This window comes from Heterodontus francisci, chromosome 17 (genome assembly GCF_036365525.1).
Source record: "Heterodontus francisci isolate sHetFra1 chromosome 17, sHetFra1.hap1, whole genome shotgun sequence".
In the NCBI taxonomy this organism is placed as follows: domain Eukaryota; kingdom Metazoa; phylum Chordata; class Chondrichthyes; order Heterodontiformes; family Heterodontidae; genus Heterodontus; species Heterodontus francisci.
The window spans coordinates 14,550,551-14,571,959 of record NC_090387.1 but is presented as its reverse complement, the minus strand read 5'-3'; the positions used below and the strand labels follow the sequence as shown (position 1 = coordinate 14,571,959).

At 43.6% G+C, this 21,409-nt stretch overlaps 1 long non-coding RNA gene across 1 annotated transcript in view; it reads right to left on the bottom strand.

The window, feature by feature from the left end:
* LOC137378727 (uncharacterized) overlaps positions 1–3,265 on the bottom strand; it is a 56,533-nt gene extending 53,268 nt beyond the window's left edge. The window contains exon 1 of the long non-coding RNA XR_010976643.1: positions 3,164–3,265. This is a non-coding gene — a long non-coding RNA (uncharacterized lncRNA). The remainder of the gene's footprint in view (positions 1–3,163) is intronic.
* Positions 3,266–21,409: the final 18,144 nt, after the last annotated feature.

Genomic DNA, 21,409 nt, shown 5'->3' with positions numbered 1-21,409 from the left:
AATGAATCTTCAGCAGCAAAAAAGCCAAATTAAGTATCAACCTGACCTTTCCTCCATCATAAGGTCAGAAATGGGGTTGTTCGCTGATGATTGCACAGTGTTCAGCACCATTCGCAACTCCTCAGATACTAAAGCAATCCATGTCCACATGCAGCAAAACCTGGACAATATTCAGGCTTGGGCTGATAAGTGGCAAGTAACATTTATACCACACAAGTGCCAGGCAATGACCATCTCCAACAAAAGAGAATCTAAACATCTTCCCTTGATATTCAATGGTGTTACCATTGCTGAATCCCCCACCATCAACATCCTGGGGATTACCATTGACCAGAAACTGAACTGGACCAGCCACATAAATACTGTGACTACAAGAGTAGGTCACAGGCTGGGAATTCTGCAGTAAGTAACTCACCTCCTGACTGGTGCCTGTCCACCATCTACAAGGCACTAGTCAGAAGTGTAATGGAATACTCTCCACTTGCCTGGATGAGTGCAGCTCGACACCATTCAGGACAAAGCAGCCCACTTGATTGGCAGCCCATCCACATACATTCACTCCCTCCACAACCGCACACAGTGGCAGCACTGCGTACCATCTACAAGATACACTGCAGCAACCCACCAAGTCTACATTGCCAGCATCTTCGAACCCTGCGACTTCCACCACCTAAAAGGACAAGGGCATCAGATGCGTGGGAACACCACCACCGGCAAGTTCCCCTCCAAGTCACACACCATCCTGACTTAGATCTGTATCACCGTTCCTTCACCGTAGCTGGGTCAAAATCCTGGAACTCCCTTCCTAACAGCTCTTTGAGTATACCTGCACCAGTTGGACTGCAGCAGTTCAAGAAGATGGCTCACCACCACCTTCTCAGGAGCAATTAGGAATGGGCAATAAAAGCTAGCCTTGCCAGAGACACTCACTTCCTATGAAAGAATTTTAAAAAAAATCAACCTTTACAAACAGAAAGCTAGCTTTAAGAATCTGACAGACGCAGGCCAGGCCAATGGCATACACCTATTTGATATAGAGCCATAGGATCACTTATGGCATAGAAGGAGGCGAGTTGGCCCATCGAGTCCGTGCCGGCTCTCCGCAGAGCTATCCATTCAGTCGCACTCCCCCACTCTATCCCTGTGACTCTGCAACTCTATTTCCTTTAAGTGCCCATCCAATTTTCCTTTGAAATCATTGATTGTCTCCGCTTTCACGGACAAGGTGAACACCATGGAGGGAGTTTTATCATGGTGGAGTGGGAGGGATTGGGTGTAAGTTGGGGATTTAAATTGCCAAAAAATGGAAACATGTCGGGAGCCCAGCTCCACCCACTGACTGCTGGGTTTTACTCAGGTGAGACAAGGTGTGACAGCCTACCTGCCCCCAGGAAGCAGGTTGGCACTTTAAATATGTTAATGAGGTTGCAAAGCTCAGATTTAATTTCCCAAAGCCACCCACCATCACAACCCACCCCCCACCCCCATACAATGCCCATACCCAGCATCGGAATACCTTCCCCCTCCCCCCCACCCCGGGGTCAGGGATCGGATTCCCCAGGATCAGAGCCCCCCACCCTGGGATCAGAACCCCCGGGATCAGGGATTTCAGCTACCTGGTCTTCTGGCCTCTTTTCCACCATTACCCGCCTGACTCGGAGCCAAGCCTGTCTCTCAGGCTGAATTCCAGGCAGAGAACGTGTCTATGACCTGTCAGACTTTTAGGTTTCCCACAGGCTTCTGGGTCCTCCCCTGCTCCCACTGGGCCAAAGAGTTAAAAATTCCCCTCATTCTTCGGTTGCCATGGGACACCATTATCTTAAGGAGTATATCACCTTGTCCACTATTTTTCATTGCCGCGAAATACAGACAGCTCATCCCAGATGAGGTTTGGCGCCATCAGCTGGGCCTGCAGCTTAATAGCATTGGAGAAGAAGCTACAGCAAAGGCCAATGAAGTGGGTCATTTTAAGGGATACAAGAAAACACTCTGGAGAGAGAAATGATTGGGATGGTACTAGTTATCAAAAGGCCCAGACTAATGCTCGAGAGACTGAAGTTCAAGCCCCACCATGGCAGCTGGAGGAATTTAAATTCAATTATTTAATAAATCTGGAATAAAATGCTAGTCTTATTCATAATAATCATGAAACGTTTGGATTGTTGTAAAAACCCATCTCATTCACTAATGTCCATCAGGGCAAGAAATCTGCTGTCCAAAACCGATCTGGCTTGCATGTGACTCTAGACCCACAGCAATGCAGTTGATTCATAACTACCCTCTGATATGGCCCAGCAAGCTGTTCAGTTCAAGGGGAATTAAGGTTGGGAAATAAATGCTGGTCTTGCCAGTGATGCTCACTTCCCAAAATCGAATAAAAAAAGCAAGACTTGCATTTATATAGCACATAGTAAATACGAATTAGAAACAGGAGTAGGCCACTCGGCCCCTTGAGCCTGCTCCACCATTCAACAAGATCATGGTGTAACCTCAACTCCACATTCCTGCCTACCCACGATAACCTTTCACCCACTTGCTTATCAAGAATCTATCTACCTCTGCCTTGAAAATATTCAAAGTCCCTACTTTTTGTGGAAGAGAGTTTCAAAGACTCAGCCCCTCTGAGAGAAAAAAATTCTTCTCATGTTTGTCTTAAATGGGCAGCCCCTAATTTTTAAAGTGACCTCTAGTTCTAGATTCTCTGACAAGAAGAAACATCCTTTCCACATTCACCCTGTCAAGATCCCTCAGGATCTTATATGTTTCAATCAAGTCGCCTCTTACTCTTCTAAACTCCAGCGGATACAGGCCCAGCCAGTCCAATTTTTCCTCATACGACAACCAGTTCATTCCAGGTATTAGTCCAGTAAACCTTCTCTGAACTGCTTCCAATGCATTTACATCCTTCCTTAAATAAGGAGACCAATACTGTACACAGTACTCCAAATAAGGTCTCACCAATGCCCTCTATAACTGAAGTATAACCTCCCTACTTTTGTATTCACTTTTTACAATGTCCCAATGCTTTACAATCAATTAGGTATTTTTGAAATGTAGTCACTGTTGTAATGCAGAAAACATGGCAGCAAATGTACACACAACAAGCTCATACAAACAGCAATGCGATAATAAGCAGATAATTTCTTTTTTTCAGTGATGTTACCTGGCAGATACAGGAAGAATAGTGCACAGAGATCTTTTACATCCACCTGAGCGGGAATACAGGGTTTCAGTTTAACATCTCATTTGAAAGACAGCACAGCACTCCCTGGGTACTGGACTAGAGTGCAAGCTGAGAGTTTTATGCTCATGCCTCTGGAATGGGGCCAGAATCCACAACCTCCCATCTCAGGTGCAAGAGTGCTACCCACTGAACCACAGCTAACAACATGATGAGCTAACAGTTTGGTGAGCTTAAATCGAGGATGAAGGAATGGCCTTGTTGCATCCAATGTTTTCAGGTTTGTAAAAATATTTAGATTCTTAACTGCTTACTGCTCATGATAATTTATCAAAAATCTGAATGTTACCTGTCCAAAGTGACAGACATAGTGCAGTCACTCCATGGCAACCTATCTCAGCCAGCTGAGGCCTGTATTGGTATATTGGTATTCATCCAATATTGGTTTCAAATGCTGCAAGTGGGGACACACATTCAGAATGTTAAGAGCAGAACCTTTATTGCAAATTAAAATTAAGAGCCCGAAAAAGGCAAGTACAAACACACTTGAATATATATATTAGGATAGAATTTCTTCCCAATGGCTATGAATGAGACCAAGTTCCAATCATAGCATTAGCTCTGCTACAATGGGCAGGCAACATACCCAATTTACTGAGATATACATGTGGTAATAGTCAGTTTTTACCTATTGCTCACAAGGAGTTGACATTGAAACATAAACGAGAGACAATTCGCAGGGGTTGGGAGTAAATTAACTGTTTCTTGCCTGGTGCATTCTGAATAGCATGTAATTCAAAACAGCTCTCATTTTGAAAATTGCATCTCTCTCTGTGTACTAGTTAGGCAGGAGGCAGTGGATTAACAATAAATCAAAAATAAAATAGTGCAGATGCTGGAAATCTGAAATAAAATCAGAAAATGCTGGAAACACTCAGCAGATTGGCAGCAACTGTGGAGAAAGAAACAGAGTTAACGTTTCAGAATCACAGATGGTAGAAAACTTGGAAGCATTGTGAACTATGAGGTGGATAGTGTAGAAATTCGAAAGGACATAGACAGATTGGTGGAAGAGGCAGACAAGTGGCAGATGAAATTTAATGCAGAGAAGTGTGAAGTGATTCACTTTGGTAGGAAGAACATGGAGAGACAATATAAAATAAAGGGTACAATTCTAAAGGTGGTGCAGGAACAGAGGGACCTGGGTGTATATGTGCATAAATCATTGAAGGTGTCTGGAAGGTGAGAGACTGGTTAATACAGCATACAGCATCCTAGGCTTCATTAATAGGGGCATAGATTACAAAAGTAAGGAAGTTACGTTAAACTTGTACGATTTGACCTCAACTAGAGTATTGCATCCAGTTCTGGGCACCACACTTCAGGAATGATGTGAAGGCATTAGAGAGGGTGCAGAAAAGATTCACGAGAATGGTTCCAGGGATGAAGAACTTCAGTTACGTAGATAGGTTTGACAAGTTGAGACTGTTTTCCTTGGAGAAGAGAAGGTTAAGAGGAGATTGATAGAGGTGTTCAAAATTATGAGGGGTCTGGACAGAATAGGTAGGGAAAAACTGTTCTGATTGATGGAAGATCAAGGACAAGAGGGCACAGATTTAGGGTAATTGGCAAAAGAAGCAATGGTGACATGAGGAAAAACTTTTTCACGCAAGTGGTTAGGATCTGGAATTCACTGCCTGAGAGTGTGGTGGAGGCAGGTTCAATTGAGGCATTCAGGAGGGAATTGGACTGTTATCTGAAAAGGAAGAATGTGCAGGGCTACAGGGAGAAGGCAAGGGAATGGCACTAGGTAAATTGCTCCTTTGGAGAGCCAGTGATGGGCTGAATGGCCTCTTTCTGTGATATAACAATTCTGTGATTCTATAATGTCAGCTAATGATTACTACCAAGTAAATAAAAATCATCCAGCTTAAATATTTTAGCCGCAATGATAAGAAAATAAATTAGTGCAAGGAGCTAGGTAAGGGTTTCTGTGCATTAAACTAAAATTGGACAGAGTTCCACTGCATTATTAATTAAAGCAGGGTGCCTGGTTTACTAAGGCGAGTGTCATAGGTCAGCAGACAAAAGCCGGAGAAGATAATAGATAGCAGCCTAAGTGCTTTGACTAAATTGGCTGTAGCCTGCACACATCAGTGGAGCTGTAAGATGAATCATGGCTTTTAGATAAGAAATTATAGGTTGTACTTCTACCTTTTGGCCAAACCCCAAATAATCATGAGGTTTATAAAGAGGAAGAGAGATTGGCTGAGACTGAAGTATATGGTGCACTGAAGTACACAGGACCACTGTCATTTACCATTTGCATAAATGATTCGCATTCAGGAGTCAGGCGTATAATTTCAAAATTTGTGGATGACACCAAATTGGGTGGTGTAATTAAAACAGAGGAGGACTGCGACAAGGTATAGGAAGATATGAATAAACTTGCAGGATAGATGTGTAATTGGCAAATGAACTTCTATATAGATAAGCATAGAGTAATATATTTTGGGAGGAAGAATAAGGAGGCCACAGACTCCTTGGAAAATAAATGTTAAATTAGATAAAGGAACAGAGAAATCTGGGAGCACAAATACACAGATCACTAAAAGTGGCGACGCAGGTTACTAAGGCCAACAAAAACCAAACAATGTACTGGGGTTCATTTCAGGAATTGAAAAGCTGAAAGGTCATGTTAAACTTGTATAAAACTTTGGTTGGACCACACTGAGTACTGTGAACAGTTCTGGTCTTCATATTATAAAAAGAATATGGAGGCACTACAAAAGGTGCAGACCAAGTAAATAAAAATCATCCAGCTTAAATATTTTAGCCGCAATGATAAGAAAATAAATTAGTGCAAGGAGCTAGGTAAGGGTTTCTGTGCATTAAACTAAAATTGGACAGAGTTCCACTGCATTATTAATTAAAGCAGGATACCTGGTTTACTAAGGCAAGTGTCATAGGTCAGCAGACAAAAGCTGGAGAAGATATTAGATAGCAGCCTAAGTGCCTGTGCGGAGTTTGCAAGTTCTCCCTGTGACTGTGTGGGTTTTCACCGGGTGCTCCGGTTTCCACCCACTGCCAAAGACTTGCAGGTTGATAGGTAAATTGGCCATTGTAAATTGCCCCTAGTGTAGGTAGGTGGTAGGGAAAATGGGATTACTGCAGGGTTAGTATAAATGGGTGGTTCTTGGTCGGCACAGACTCAGTGGGCCGAAGGGCCTGTTTCAGTGCTGTAAAAATAAAAAAGATTTACTAGAATGATGCCGGAACTGAGAGGTGATACTTATCAGGGAAAGCTGAACAGGCTGGGGATATTTTCCCTAGAAAAGAGATGACTGAGGGGTGAACTGATAGAGATTCATCAAGATTATGTAATGGTTTGATAGGGTAGATGGAGAGAAGATGTTTCCACTTGCAGGTGAGACCGGAAGTAAAGGCCATAAATGTAAGATAGTCACTACTAAATCCAATAGGAAATTCAGGAGAAACTTCTTCACCCAGACAGTGGTTGGAAAGTGGTACTCGCTACCACAGAGAGTAGTTGCAGTGAATAGCACAGATACATTTAAGGAGAAGCTAGATTAACACATGAGCAAGAATAAAAGGAAACACTGATAGGGTTAGATGAAGAGGGGTGGAAGGAAGCTTGTGTGGGGCATAAACACCATATGGACCTATTGGGTGAATGGCCCGTTCCGGTGCTGTGAATACTTCATAATGAAGATGAAACTGCTTCTCATGTCTGAGTTTCCAGGTTCATAGTGCACTTAATACAAATTAAACCACATCACTTGAGAAAAGAACAAAACCATTTGCAGGTTATGGTCCCACAGCCCTTGCCAATAATTTGTTCAAGTGGTTGCTCTTCATGTATGAGTCTATGTGCCAGTTGGATATTCAACTATTTGGGCATCACAGTTGAACCCAATCCTGTTCTCAGCCTATGTCCTTACATGTACATGCATGCACATAATGTGATGAGAACAATGTACAGTTTGATCAGAGCAACGTACAGTTTGACCTGCACGGTACAGTTTGAACAGAGTGCTTTGCAGTGTTAATAGGGCATCTGTTCTTACTTAAGAAAATGTCTCCCAACCAAACCCCTTTTTAAAATTCAAATGGTGCAAACAATTAATATCAATATATCTTATTTTTGATCCATTACTGCCGGTTTTCAACGAACGTTTTGTTGAACCCGTGAATGTTATTGATGTCATTGGAAGCACTGACTGAAAAGAATTACTAAGTCTGACATTCTGAGCCTGATTGAATACCAGTGGAGATAGAATCACAAACATAGGGATGACTCAGAATGAGCGTTGTATGTCAATTCATGTTCATCACACTGACACACTCAGTACTCTCAAGATGTCATCACAATTTTAGCAAAACCTATTTTTAGAATTTACTGAATGAGTACTTAAAACGAAAACAGAGAATGTTGGAAATACACATCAGGTCTCTACTTGCAAAAAAAAATCATTCTGGGGATATGGCCATCACTGGCAAGGCTGTATTTATGGCCCGTCTCTAGTTGCCCTTGAGAAGGCAGTGGCAAGCTCACTGTGAAGAAACATGTTCATGCTATCAGCAATGAAAACTGAAAAGAAAGGATTTTGCTGGGGTTGGGTTAAAAATAGAATCACAGAAAATCCCGAGAAAGAGAGAGTTAAAAAAGGGGGGAAAAGGACTTGCAATTATACAGCACTTCTCACAATTTCAAGAAGCGACAAAGCGTATAATTGCCAATGAATTACTTTTTGAAGTAGTCACTATTGTAATGTAGGAAATGCGGCAGCTAATTTTCACACAGCAAGGCCCCACACGCAGCAATGTGACAACGACCAGATTATCTGTTTTTTAGTGTTTTTTGTTGAGCGTTAAATATTGATCAGGATACTGGGAAAAACTCTCAACTCTTAGAGTCATTTTTTATTTAGAGTCATTCATGGCATAGGACAAGGTCATTAGGCCCATCAAGTACATGCTGGCTCTCCACAGAGCAATCCCACTCCCCCGCTCAATCCCCGTAGCCCTGCAAGTTTATTTCCTTCAAGTGCCCATCTAATTATCTTTTGGAATCATTGATTGTTTCTGTATCCACCACCCTCATGGGCAGCGAGTTCCAGGTCATTACCACTCGCTGTGTAAAAAAGTTCTTCCTCACATTCCCCCTGCATCTCTTGCCCAAAGCTTTCAATCTGTGTTCCCTAGTCCTTGTGCCATCAACTAATGGGAACAGTTTTTCCTCGACTAACTTATCTGAACCAGCCATAATCTTGCACACCTCTCTTAAATCTCCCCTCGATCTCCTTTGCTCCAGGGAGAACAACCCCAGCTTTCTGACCTAACCTTGTAACTAAAATCCGAAGAATCCGAAGAAGGGTCACTGACCCGAAACGTTAACTCTGCTTCACTTTCCACAGATGCTGCCAGACCTGCTGAGTGACTCCAGCATTTCTTGTTTTTGTTGTTGAACTAAAATCCCCCATCCCTGGAAACATTCTGGCAAATCTCCTCTGCACCCTCTCAAGGACCCTCACATCCTTCCTATAGTGCAGTGATCAGAACTGGATGCAATACTCCAGTTGGGACCTAAACAGAGCTTTAGCATAACTTCCTTGCTTTTGTACTCTATGCCTCCATTTATGAAGCCCAAGATCCCATATGCTTTGCTAACCACTCTCTCAATATGTCCTGCCACCTTCAAATATCAATGCACATGCACCCCCATATCCCTTTGTTTCTGCACACTCTTTAGAACTGTGCCATTAAGTCTATATTGCCTCACTCTATCCCTTCTGCAAAAATGCCTCACCTCACACTTGTCTGTATTAAATTCCTTTTTCCACTTGTCTGCCCATTCTGCTAGCCTATCTATGCTCTGTTGCAGTTGGTTCGTATCATCCTCACTGTCTGTCACTCCTCCAAGTTTGGTATCATCGACAAATTTTGAAATTCTACTCTGTATTCCAAGATCCAAGTCATTTATAAATAGCAAAAGAAAGCAGTGATCCTAGCACTGACCTTTGGGGAACACCACTATCTACCATCCTCCAGTCTGAAAAACAACTATGACTCCCTGTTTTCTGTCCTTAAGCCAATTTTTTTTTATCCAATTGGACACTGATGATCCTAGTCCACGAGTCTCAATTTTGTTAACCAGCCTTTTATGTGGTATTTTATAAAATGCTTTCTTAAAATCCATATAGATAACATCCACCACATTCCTTTCATCAACCTTCTCTGTTACTTCATCAAAAAATTCAATTAGAGTAGTCAAGCATGATCTGCCTGTTACAAATCTGAGCTGGTTATCCTTAACTAACTCGAACCGCACCAAGTGTCTTTTGATGTTTTTTCCCTATTATAGTTTCTAAAACCTTACCCACCACTGATGTTAAACTAACTGGCCTGTAGTTGCTCGGACTGTCCTTATACCCTTTCTAGATTAAGGGTATCACATTTGCCACTCTCCAATCCTCTGGCACTTACCCCATATCTAAAGAAGAATGGAAGATTATTACAAGCCCTCCATTAAAGACAACAAGTAATATTGGGTGGGATGTAAAATCAGCATTCTATCTAATCACAAGGTTTTTCCACTTGTCAAGTTAGGTTAAAATTGCTCCCATTGTATCAAGTTAAAAGAAAAGCTTTGCATGTGTGCAAGGAAAAGTGGAAATCCAACTATATAACAAATTGATATAAAAAAGCAATAAATAAGCAGGGTTATCAGCCCTCATTGTCTCAAGCATTAAATTTATAGAAACATAGAAATAGTTATTGCACAGAAGGAAGCTATTCAGCCCATCCTGTGCATGCTGGCTGAAAAAGAGCTATCCAGTTTAATGCCACCTTCCAAATTTTGATCTGTAAACCTGCAGGTTACAGCACCTCAAGTGCATATCCTAGTGTTTTTAAATGCAATGCATTTATATCTGCTTTTTATTTTATCTTAAAACATACCCTCATTTTTTAAAATGTGCAATAATCTCTAAATAAGTTCTGATTTGCTTGCTCATTGGCTAAGGCTTACATTCCCAAGTACAAGTTTGTGTCCTCGATTTTCATTCAAACTACACTTCACACTGTGATCAACTAAGGAAAAAAAAAATGACTTGCATTTCTGTACCGCCTTTCACGACCTCAGGACATCCCAAAGTGCTTGATATTTTTGCAGGGTAGTCATTGTGTAATGTAGGAAACTCAGCAGCCAATTTGTGCACAGCAAGCTCCCACAAGCAGCAATGTAATAAATGACCAGATCATCTTTTTTTAAAATTATGTTGATTGAGGGAAGAATATAGGCTAGGACGCCAGGAAGAACTCCCCTGCTCTTCTTCAAAATAGTGCCATGAGATCTTCTACATCCACCTGAGAGGGCAGAAGGCGCCTTGGTTTAACATCTTATTGAAAGACAGCACCTTTGGCAGTGCAGCATCCCCTGTACTGGGAGCTTCAGGAGTGGAGCTTGAACCCACAACCTTCTATTAATCTAGCCAGGCTAGGATTGGACAGTATCTGCATTTTTATCATTGCTATCAATGAATGTGCTTTTGTCAACTTCAAGAGGAAATGGGGCATTGAAAGAACAGTCCTGTAGAGTCAGTGTAATAGTAGACAAACCAAGAATGGGCAAACACTCCATTTATCCGGAACTGTGCAAAATTGTGAATGGTTGTGCAGTGGTATCATCGGTATCTATTGCATCAGGTGTGACATTTTATTAAATCAAATCTTAATTAAGAATTCAAATGCTTTAGTATAAAATTTCATGGTTATGAAGAAACAGAAACTCTGGAATAAAGCAAATTTTGAGGCGACTTAAAAAGTTTTTTAAAATCTCCAAGTAAATTGCTTGTGAACTATTGATATATATATTTTTATGCATGTATAGACACAAGATGGCAATGGAGTTGCAAGATCTTGCCCTGTAGCACCACCTACTGGGCACAGTATGCAAATACATTGTTACAGGCAACTGTTTACATGCAGGATTTCCATTCTAAATATTAACATTTGGGTGGTGTCAATATTAAATGTTGATATGAAAGCATGGCAAAAATTGAAACAATAGGAAGTTGTATGAGAAATAAGTACATACAGAAGATTTGGAATTTGGAACTTGATTCAGGAAAATAGCTCCTTTTACCAAATTGTTTAAAATAAAATGAGGATGCAAATTTAAAACAAAACTTGTCATGAGAGGAATAAACAGACAGAATTTCAACAGGGTAAGAAGCTTGTGGAATAAGTTTCGAGGGAAGCTCATTTAATTAAAAAGGAATGGGCATTTTAGGCCTGGTTCTTATGTTCCATACTACAGCATGAACCCTAGCAACGAACAACGCAACATAGCAACTCAGCTTTCAGATCAAGTTGCTCCAGGAACTGAGACTGTCCAAAGCTTCCTAATGAGGCAATAATTCCATATTAAGAAAAAATAAAGTCATAATGTTCTATAATTTATTATTTAAAAGTTTTAAGCATAATTTTTTTTAGAAGATTCTTTTTCTTTATGGGAATATTCATTTCTCCTCTGCCATGACAGATTCCATCTGTTACCTTACACTTTCTGTTCCAAAAGCTGTACATCAACATCAACAAATCATTTAAAATCCTTTCCGACAAGGAGCTATCCTGCCAACACTGAGTTGCTAGCAACAGAATTGGTAACAGGATCACTAAGCATTTGCAAAAAAAAAGATTTCCACAACAACTTCCTAGTAGCTTGTAGCAGAGGGACAGATGCACTGAGAGAAAGCCTGTGGGAGAGAGGGAAGAGACACAATGAACCATTTCATGCTATTAAAAAAAAAACAAAAATCACTTTTAATTAAGAACTAAACACTGACCTGGACTCTTCATTGAAGAGATTCAAAACTTTGAATTCATCAAGTCACTGTTGTTCTTATTAGCAGCTCTCTCACCTCTGGGTCAGGGGAATGTGGTTTCAACCCACATTCCAGTATATAAATGCAGGCTGATGCTCCAATGCTGGATTGAAGAGCTGTACATTATTGGAGTGGCACCAGGGTTGTGAACAGTTTGGTTCAGCTTCATACAGTTGCCAGGGAGAGGGATCATCCAGTGGCTGGGGAATGGAGTCTGTGGCGGGGACCAAAAGAAATGCCTTCAGTCTTCCCCATACATAGAGCAAATTTCTGCTTATCCAGTACTGAATTCCTGACAAGCAGTCTGACAACTTAGAGACATTGGAGGAGTCGAGAGAGATGGTGCTGAGGTAGAGCTTGGTGTCGTCAGTGTACTTGTGGAAAATAGTACTATGTTTTTGGATGATGGAATAGGAAGGGTGCAGTCACGATGTTGGGGGTTTACTACAGGCCTCCCAACAGCTAGCGGGAGGTAGAGGAGCAGACACATAGACAGATTTTGGAAAGATGTAAAGGTAACAGGGTTGGAGAACAAAGAACGAACAAAGAACAAAGAACAAAGACCAGTACAGCACAGGAACAGGCCATTCGGCCCTCCAAGCCTGCGCCGATCTTGATGCCTGCCTAAACTAAAACCTTCTGCACTTCCAGGGACCGTATCCCTCTATTCCCATTCTATTCATGTATTTGTCAAGATGCCTCTTAAACGTCGCAATCGTATCTGCTTCCACCACCTCCCCCGGCAGCAAGTTCCAGGCACTCACCACCCTCTGTGTGCCTCGCACATCCCCTCTAAACTTTGCCCCTCGCACCTTAAACCTATGTCCCCTCGTTACTGACTCTTCCACCCTGGGAAAAAGCTTCTGACTATCCACTCTGTCCATGCCGCTCATAACTTTGTAAACCTCTATCATGTCGCCCCTCCACCTCCGTCATTCCAGTGAAAACAATCCGAGTTTTTCCAAACTCTCCTCATAGCTAATGCCCTCCAGACCAGGAAACATCCTGGTAAACCTCTTCTGTACCCTCTCCAAAGCCTTCACGTCCTTTTGGTAGTGTGGCAACCAGAATTGCACGCAATATTCTAAGTGTGGTCTAACTAAAGTCTCTCACCGTCCCTCTCCGTCTCATTCTCCTTCTCTGTCTCCCTCTTTCACCTCAGCCTCTCTCCGTCCCTCTCCGTCTCATTCTCCTTCTCTGTCTCCCTCTTTCACCTCAGCCTCTCTCCGTCCCTCTCCATCTCATTCCCTTTCTCTGTCTCCCTCTTTCACCTCAGTCTCTCTCCGTCCCTCTCCATCATTCTTCTTCTCAGTCTCCCTCTTTCACCTCAGCCTCTCTCCGTCCCTCTCCATCTCATTCTCCTTCTCTGTCTCCCTCTTTCACCTCAGCCTCTCTCCGTCCCTCTCCGTCTCATTCTCCTTCTCTGACTCCCTCTTTCACCTCAGCCTCTCTCCGTCCCTCTCCTTCTCATTCTCCTCCTCTGTCTCCCTCTTTCACCTCAGCCTCTCTCCGTTCCTCTCCATCTCATTCTCCTTCTCAGTCTCCCTCTTTCGCCTCAGCCTCTCTCCGTCCCTCTCTATCATTCTTCTTCTCAGTCTCCCTCTTTCACCTCAGCCTCTCTCCGTCCCTCTCCATCTCATTCTCCTTCTCTGAATCCCACTTTCACCTCAGCCTCTCTCCGACCCTCTCCATCATTCTCCTTCTCTGTCTCCCTCTTTCACCTCAGCCTCTCTCTATCCCTCTCCATCTCATTCTCCTTCTCAGTCTCCCTCTTTCGCCTCAGCCTCTCTCCGTCCCTCTCTATCATTCTTCTTCTCAGTCTCCCTCTTTCACCTCAGCCTCTCTCCGTCCCTCTCCATCTCATTCTCCTTCTTTGACTCCCTCTTTCACCTCAGCCTCTCTCCGTCCCTCTCCGTCTCATTCTCCTTCTCAGTCTCCCTCTTTCACCTCAGCCTCTCTCCGTCCGTTCTCCATCTCATTCTCCTTCTCTGTCTCCCTCTTTCACCTCAGCCTCTCTCCGTCCCTCTCCTTCTCATTCTCCTTCTCTGTCTCCCTCTTTCACCTCAGCCTCTCTCCGTCCGTTCTCCATCTCATTCTCCTTCTCTGTCTCCCTCTTTCACCTCAGCCTCTCTCCGTCCCTCTCCTTCTCATTCTCCTTCTCTGTCTCCCTCTTTCACCTCAGCCTCGCTCCGTCCCTCTCCGTCTCATTCTCCTTCTCTGTCTCCCTCTTTCACCTCAGCCTCTCTCCGTCCCTCTCCATCATTCTCCTTCTCTGTCTCCCTCTTTCACCTCAGCCTCTCTCCATCCCTCTCCATCTCGTTCTCCTTCTCTGTCTTCCTCTTTCACCTCAGCCTCTCTCCGTCCCTCTCCATCTCAAAGAACGAAGAACAGTGCAGCACAGGAACAGGCCATTCGGCCCTCCAAGCCTGCGCCGATCTTGATGTCTGCCTAAACTAAAATCTTCTGCATTTCTGGGGACTGTATCCCTCTATTTCCATCCTATTCATGTATTTGTCAAGATGCCTCTTAAACGTCATTATCGTACCTGCTTCCACCACCTCCCCCGGCAGCAAGTTCCAGGCACTCACCACCCTCTGTGTAAAGAACTTGCCTCGCACATCCCCTCTCAACTTTGCCCCTCTTATCTTAAACCTATGTCCCCTAGTAACTGACTCTTTCACCCTGGGAAAAAGCTTCTGACTTTCCACTCTGTCCATGCCGCTCATAACTTTGTAAACCTCTATCGTGTCACCCCTCCACCTCCGTCGTTCCAGTGAAAATAATCCGAGTTTATCCAACCTCTCCTCATAGCTAATGCCCTCCAGACCAGGCAACATCCTGGTAAACCTCTTCTGTACCCTCTCCAAAGCCTCCACGTCCTTCTGGTAGTGTGGCGACCAGGATTGCACGCAATATTCTAAGTGTTGCCTAACTAAAGTTCTGTACAGCTGCAGCATGAATTGCCAATTTTTATACTCTATGCCCCGACCGATGAAGGCAAGCATGCCGTATGCCTTCTTGACTACCTTATCCACCTGCGTTGCTACTTGCAGAGACCTGTGGACCTGTACGCCCAGATCTCTCTGCCTGTCAATACTCCTAAGGGTTTTGCCATTTACTGTATACTTCCCACCTGCATTAGATCTTCCAAAATCCTGTTACCTTTACATCTTTCCAAGATCTGTCTACATAGTGGTGTAGTAGTGGTGGGTGATTTTAACTTCCCCAATATTGACTGGGACTCACTTAGTGCTAGGGGCTTAGATGGGGCAGAATTTGTAAGGAGCATCCAGGAGGGCTTCTTGAAACAATATGTAGATAGTCCAACGAGGGATGGGGCCGTACTGGACCTGGTATTGGGGAATGAGCCCGGCCAGGTGGTCGAAGTTTCAGTAAGGGAACATTTCGGGAACAGTGACCATAATTCCATAAGTTTTAAGGTACTTGTGGATAAGGATAAGAGTCGTCCTCGGGTGAAGGTGCTAAATTGGGGGAAGGCTAACTATAACAATATTAGGCAGGAACTGAAGAATTTAGATTGGGGGCGGCTGTTTGAGGGTAAATCAACATCTGACATGTGAGAGTCTTTCAAACGTCAGTTGATTAGAATCCAGGACCAGCATGTTCCTGTGAGGAAGAAAGACAAGTTTGGCAAGTTTCGGGAACCTTGGATAACGTGGGATATTGTGAGCCTAGTCAAAAAGAAAAAGGAAGCATTCGTAAGGGCTGGAAGGGTAGGAACAGACGAAGCCCTTGAGGAATATAAAGACAGGAAGGAACTTAAGCAAAGAGTCAGGAGGGCTAAAAGGGGTCATGAAAAGTCATTGGAAAACGGGATTAAGGATAATCCCAAGGCTTTTTATACACATATAAAGAGCAAGCGGGTAGCCAGGGAAAAGGTTGGCCCACTCAAGGACAGAGATGGGAATCTATGTCTGGAGCCAGAGGAAATGGGCGAGGTACTAAGTGAGTACTTTGCATCAGTATTCACCAAAGAGAAGGACTTGGTGGATGATGTGTCTAGGGAAGGGAGTGTAGATAGTCTCGGTCATGTTGTTATCAAAAAGGAGGTGGTGCTGGGCGCCCTGAAAAGCATTAAGATAGATAAGTCCCCAGGGCCTGATGGGATCTACCCCAGAATACTGAGGGAGGCAAGGGAAGAAATTGCTGGGGCCTTGACAGAAATCTTTGTATCCTCATTGGCGACAGGTGAGGTCCCAGAGGACTGGAGAATAGCCAAAGTTGTTCCTTTGTTTAAGAAGGGTAGCAAGGATAATCCAGGAAATTATAGGCCGGGGAGCCTTAAATCAGTGGTAGCGAAATTATTAGAGAGGATTCTTCGGGACAGGATTTACTCCCCATTGGAAACAAACGAACTTATTCGCGAGAGGCAGCATGGTTTTGTGAAGGGGAAGTCGTGTCTCACTAACTTGATTGAGTTTTTTGAGGAAGTGACAAAGATGATTGATGAAGGAAGGGCAGTGGATGTTGTCTATATGGACTTAAGTAAAGCCTTTGACAAGGTCCCTCATGGCAAACTGGTACAAAAGGTGAAGTCACATGGGATCAGAGGTGAGTTGGCAAGATGGATACAGAACTGGCTCGGTCATAGAAGACAGAGGGTAGCAGTGGAAAGGTGCTTTTCTGAATGGAGGGCTGTGACTAGTGGTGTTCCTCAGTGATCAGTGCTGGGACCTTTGCTGTTTGTAGCATATATAAATGATTTGGAGGAAAATGTAGCTGGTCTGATTAGTAAGTTTGCAGACGACACAAAGGTTGGTGAAGGTGCGGATAGTGATGAGGATTGTCAGAGGATACAGCAGAATATAGATCGGTTATAGATTTGGGCGGAGAAATGGCAGATGGAGTTTAATCCGGACAAATGTGAGGTAATGCATTTTGGAAGGTCTATTGCTGCTGGGAAGTATACAGTAAATGGCAGAACGCTTAGGAGTATTGACAGGCAGAGAGATCTGGGCGTACAGGTCCACAGGTCACTGAAAATGGCAACGCAGGTGGATAAGGTAGTCAAGAAGGCATACGGCATGCTTACCTTCATCGGTCGGGGCATAGAGTATAAAAATTGGCAAGCCATGCTGCAGCTGTACAGAACTTTAGTTAGGCCACACTTAGAATATTGCGTGCAATTCTGGTTGCCCCACTACCAGAAGGACGTGGAGGCTTTGGAGAGGGTACAGAAGAGGTTCACCAGGATGTTGCCTGGTCTGGAGGGCATTAGCTATGAGGAGAGGTTGGATAAACTCGTATTGTTTTCACTGGAATGATGGAGGTGGAGGGGCGACATGATAGAGGTTTACAAAGTTATGAGTGGCACAGACAGAGTGGATAGTCAGAAGCTTTTTCCCATGGTGGATGAGTCAACTACTAGGGGACATAGGTTTAAGGTGCAAGGGGCAAAGTTTAGAGGGGATGTGCGAGGCAAGTTCTTTACACAGAGGGTGGTGAGTGCCTGGAACTTGCTGCCGGGGGAGGTGGTGGAAGCAGGTACGATAGCGATGTTTAAGAGGCATCTTGACAAATACATGAATAGGATGGGAATAGAGGGATACGGTCCCCGGAAGTGCAGAAGGTTTTAGTTTAGGCAGGCATCAAGATCGGCGCATGCTTGGTGGGCCGAATGGCCTGTTCCTGTGCTGTACTGTTCTTTGTTCTTTGATGTTGCTGAGGATCAGCATGTCGATGAAAAATAGAAGGGGGCCAAGCCTAGATCCTTGGGGGACACTAGAGGTAATAGTGTGGGAGTGGGAAGAGAAGCCATTGCAGGTGATTCTCTGGCTATAACTGGAGAGATAAGAATGCAACCAGGAGTGTTCACTCCCACACAGCTGGATGACAGTGGAGAAGTGTTAAAAGAGGATGGTGTGTCAAAGGGTGTAGGCAGGTCAAGAAGAACAAGGAGAAATAGTTTACTTTTGACACAGTTGCATAATTTATTGAGGGGAGATAGCAGAGAAACGAGAGAAAGCTGTGAGTTCAAGCCTCGTGCAGGGAGCAACCTTAAGGGGTTTAGCCCAGAGGGCTAGGGGAAGGGAGGGAAGCAGCAAAGGCTGCTGATCGGGTGGTCTCACTTTTAATGGCAAGGAAATCCATGAGCTCCTCACTCTTATTTTAGGAGGTGAGTGTGGAGAAGACAGAGGAGATGAATTTAAGATGATGGTTTGCAGTAGAGAGAAGGGGTCAGGGGTTATCTTTGAATTCCAGGATGATTCTGGAACAACTAGCTGGGTGGTTCTCTCAGGGTCGAAATAGGTATTTGTGCAACTTGCTGACAACTGTCGTTTGATCTGATGTACCGCCTGTTTGTGATTTAGCCTACTCCCACTTGGTGGTCTCTTTTGTTGGACTGCGTAGGAGGGAAGATAGCGTAGCGAGGTCAGGAATGAAGCAACTACAGTACGTGTTGAGTCCTAGCAGACTCTGGATTTCCTGCACATTTGTAAATCTGCAGTATTTGCAATGGCTTTGACTTTCCCGGGATCAGATGATACTCCTTCACCACTGAACACGTGACTGAAGAATTCAATTCTGCTTTCATTGAACAAGCACTGTCTTTTTTCAAGGTGAGGTTACATTCTCTGAGACATTGTGGGTATGCATGTCTCAAGTTCATTTTCAGTGCGATTGTAAATGGGAATGTCATCACTGATGCTTAGTGTGCCTTCAAGTCCTTGAAGTGCAAATTAAATCATGTACTGAAATACCTCAGCTGCTGAGTTGACTCCAGTGTTGAGCCTTTTGTATCGGAAAAGTCTGATGTGCATGGAAAATACAGTAAGATATCGCAATTCTTCTGCAAGCTCAATTTTATGGTAGCCTGTATTGAGATTAAGTTTAGCAAAGTGTTTAACACCATTCATTTGCTCTATGATGTCATCAATTGTCGGTGTCAAGTGTCTTTCTCATTGTATAGCTTGGTTTGGTGATCGCATATCAACGCAGATTCTAATCTGGTTCTTGCTCTTGGGTTTCTTGATGACTTGCATGGGTGAGACCCAAGAGGTAGGCTTATCCCCAACTTTCTCAACAATGTCAAGGTCAAGTAGGTGTTGAAGTTCCTTCTCTGTCTGTTTCCTGACATGAAATGACATTTTGGCTGTTGATGCGCGACTGGGGGCACACAGCTTGCATGCAACACCTTTCAGTTTGTAGATACCAGTGAAGCAGTCAGCATACAGGTCGAGAATGTTATTGTTATGCAAAGGAATCACGTATGTGACTGCAATCATGTGCAGATCAGTTGCTGTGTGGAAACTGCTAAGCATGTCACATTCTCCAGATATGACATAGAATACAACATTCATTCTAGTGTCTTTGAATGAGACTGGCATTTCAAAAGTCCCGAGACCTTACAGCGGTTTGTCACTTTCAGAAGGGAAAACGTTTGTATTCCCTGGTTTGGAGAGAATGAGGCAATCCTGAAGTTTGTTGAATGTTTTGTCTCCCATGACATTGACAGAAGCTCCTGTATTGATGAGAGCGTCTACGTCCAAGCAGCGGATGGTCACTGTCACACATGGCTGATTTCTGTGTCTGAGAGAGAGGATAAAAGTATATGCATGGTCATCCACCTCTACATTAGCTACATTCTCTCAGCTTTTTGCTGTGGTAAGCATACATGGTACCCTCTGTTGGTATTGGTCTTGATATTCGTAGTTGATTTTGCTGATGAGTGACAAACACGAGCAAAGTGGTTGGGTTTTCCACAAGCTTTACACTGTATACCAGTAGCAGGTGCTCTGTCCAGTGCGGGTAAGCACCACAACAGTGTAAACATTCTTTGGATAAGTCGCAACTCTGTTTGTGAGATGGCTGTTGTTGCTTTGCAGGTGGTTTCCTGGCATGTGAGCGATGAACAGTGCTCGCAGGAGTTGAACTTGGAGTGTGGTAGTTACTGTTAGCAGCCTCAGCTTCAGTGACTCTGGACCCTGAGAGCGATAGTGATCTTGCTAACTTCAACAGATCTGGCAGATTTCTGCCTTTCTTGAGTGTTTTTTGGCGTAATTGTCTAGAGAGACAACCTTCAATTATTTGTGTTTTGATTTCCCGTTCGACATGTTCAACATCACCAAAGGGATATCTGTTTGCTAGTTGTCTCAGTTACGTGCAATATTGGTCAATTGTCTCGTTTGCTTCTTGCTTAGTGCATTGGAAGACAATTGTTATACATATGGTATTTTTCTTGGGCGTGAAGTAGGTTGTTAGTGTATTTTTTGCTGAGTCATGCAAGCGTCTGAAAGATATCCTGCAATTCTTCACCTCCATAGTAGATGAAGTAAGGCCTTTTTTCTTTTGTCATCTGTGAATGTGAAACATGCCATCGCACCTTTGAAATGTCACAGCCACATTTGCCAACATGGGAATACAGATGATGGCTCCAAATACACATCAAAAGGTGGTAGACTGAGCATAGAGAACATTATATTGATCAGCAACGTGGTAATAAAGTGTGATCAAGGATCCGGGATCAGAATCCTTTCAGAGAAAAACTTCCCTGGAATGAGCCAAGATCTTTTTTTTTGATTGGATGGTTATTTTGGTGAGATCAGTGTGCGTGTGTGTGTCTGTGTGTACACTGTGCAAGCTTCCTGTGTATGTCTAACACAACCTCAATGTGTTCTCTAAATCTCCAACTTAAAATGCTGTCTGCAGAAAATAGACAAACACTTTCCAAAAGCTTCATACCTGAAGCAATGTTTGCTATTTTTCACCATCCTCGTTGCCATTGTGATGTTCTTGGGACTAAATAGTAATATTCAGTCAGTTATTAAGACACAAAATTGCTGCACGTACTGTTAAAACATGAATTCCTTTATTCCCTTACAGACACGCTCTGCTGGTATATGTGTATATGGTAGCCACACTGAAGAGTGCCCGCAGAGTCTCATCGACAGGTTTGCGGCTGCCTGCAATGAATTTGGCCTAACCATCAGCCTCAAGAAAACGAACATCATGGGGCAGGACGTCAGAAATGCTCCATCCATCAATATTGGCGACCACACTCTGGAAGTGGTTCAAGAGTTCACCTACCTAGGCTCAACTATCACCAGTAACCTGTCTCTAGATGCAGAAATCAACAAGCGCATGGGAAAGGCTTCCACTGCTATGTCCAGACTGGCCAAGAGAGTGTGGGAAAATGGCGCACTGACATGGAACACAAAAGTCCGACTGTATCAAGCCTGTGTCCTCAGTACCTTGCTGTATGGCAGCGAGGCCTGGACAACGTATGTCAGCCAAGAGCGACATCTCAATTCATTCCATCTTCGCTGCCTCCGGAGAATACTTGGCATCAGGTGGCAGG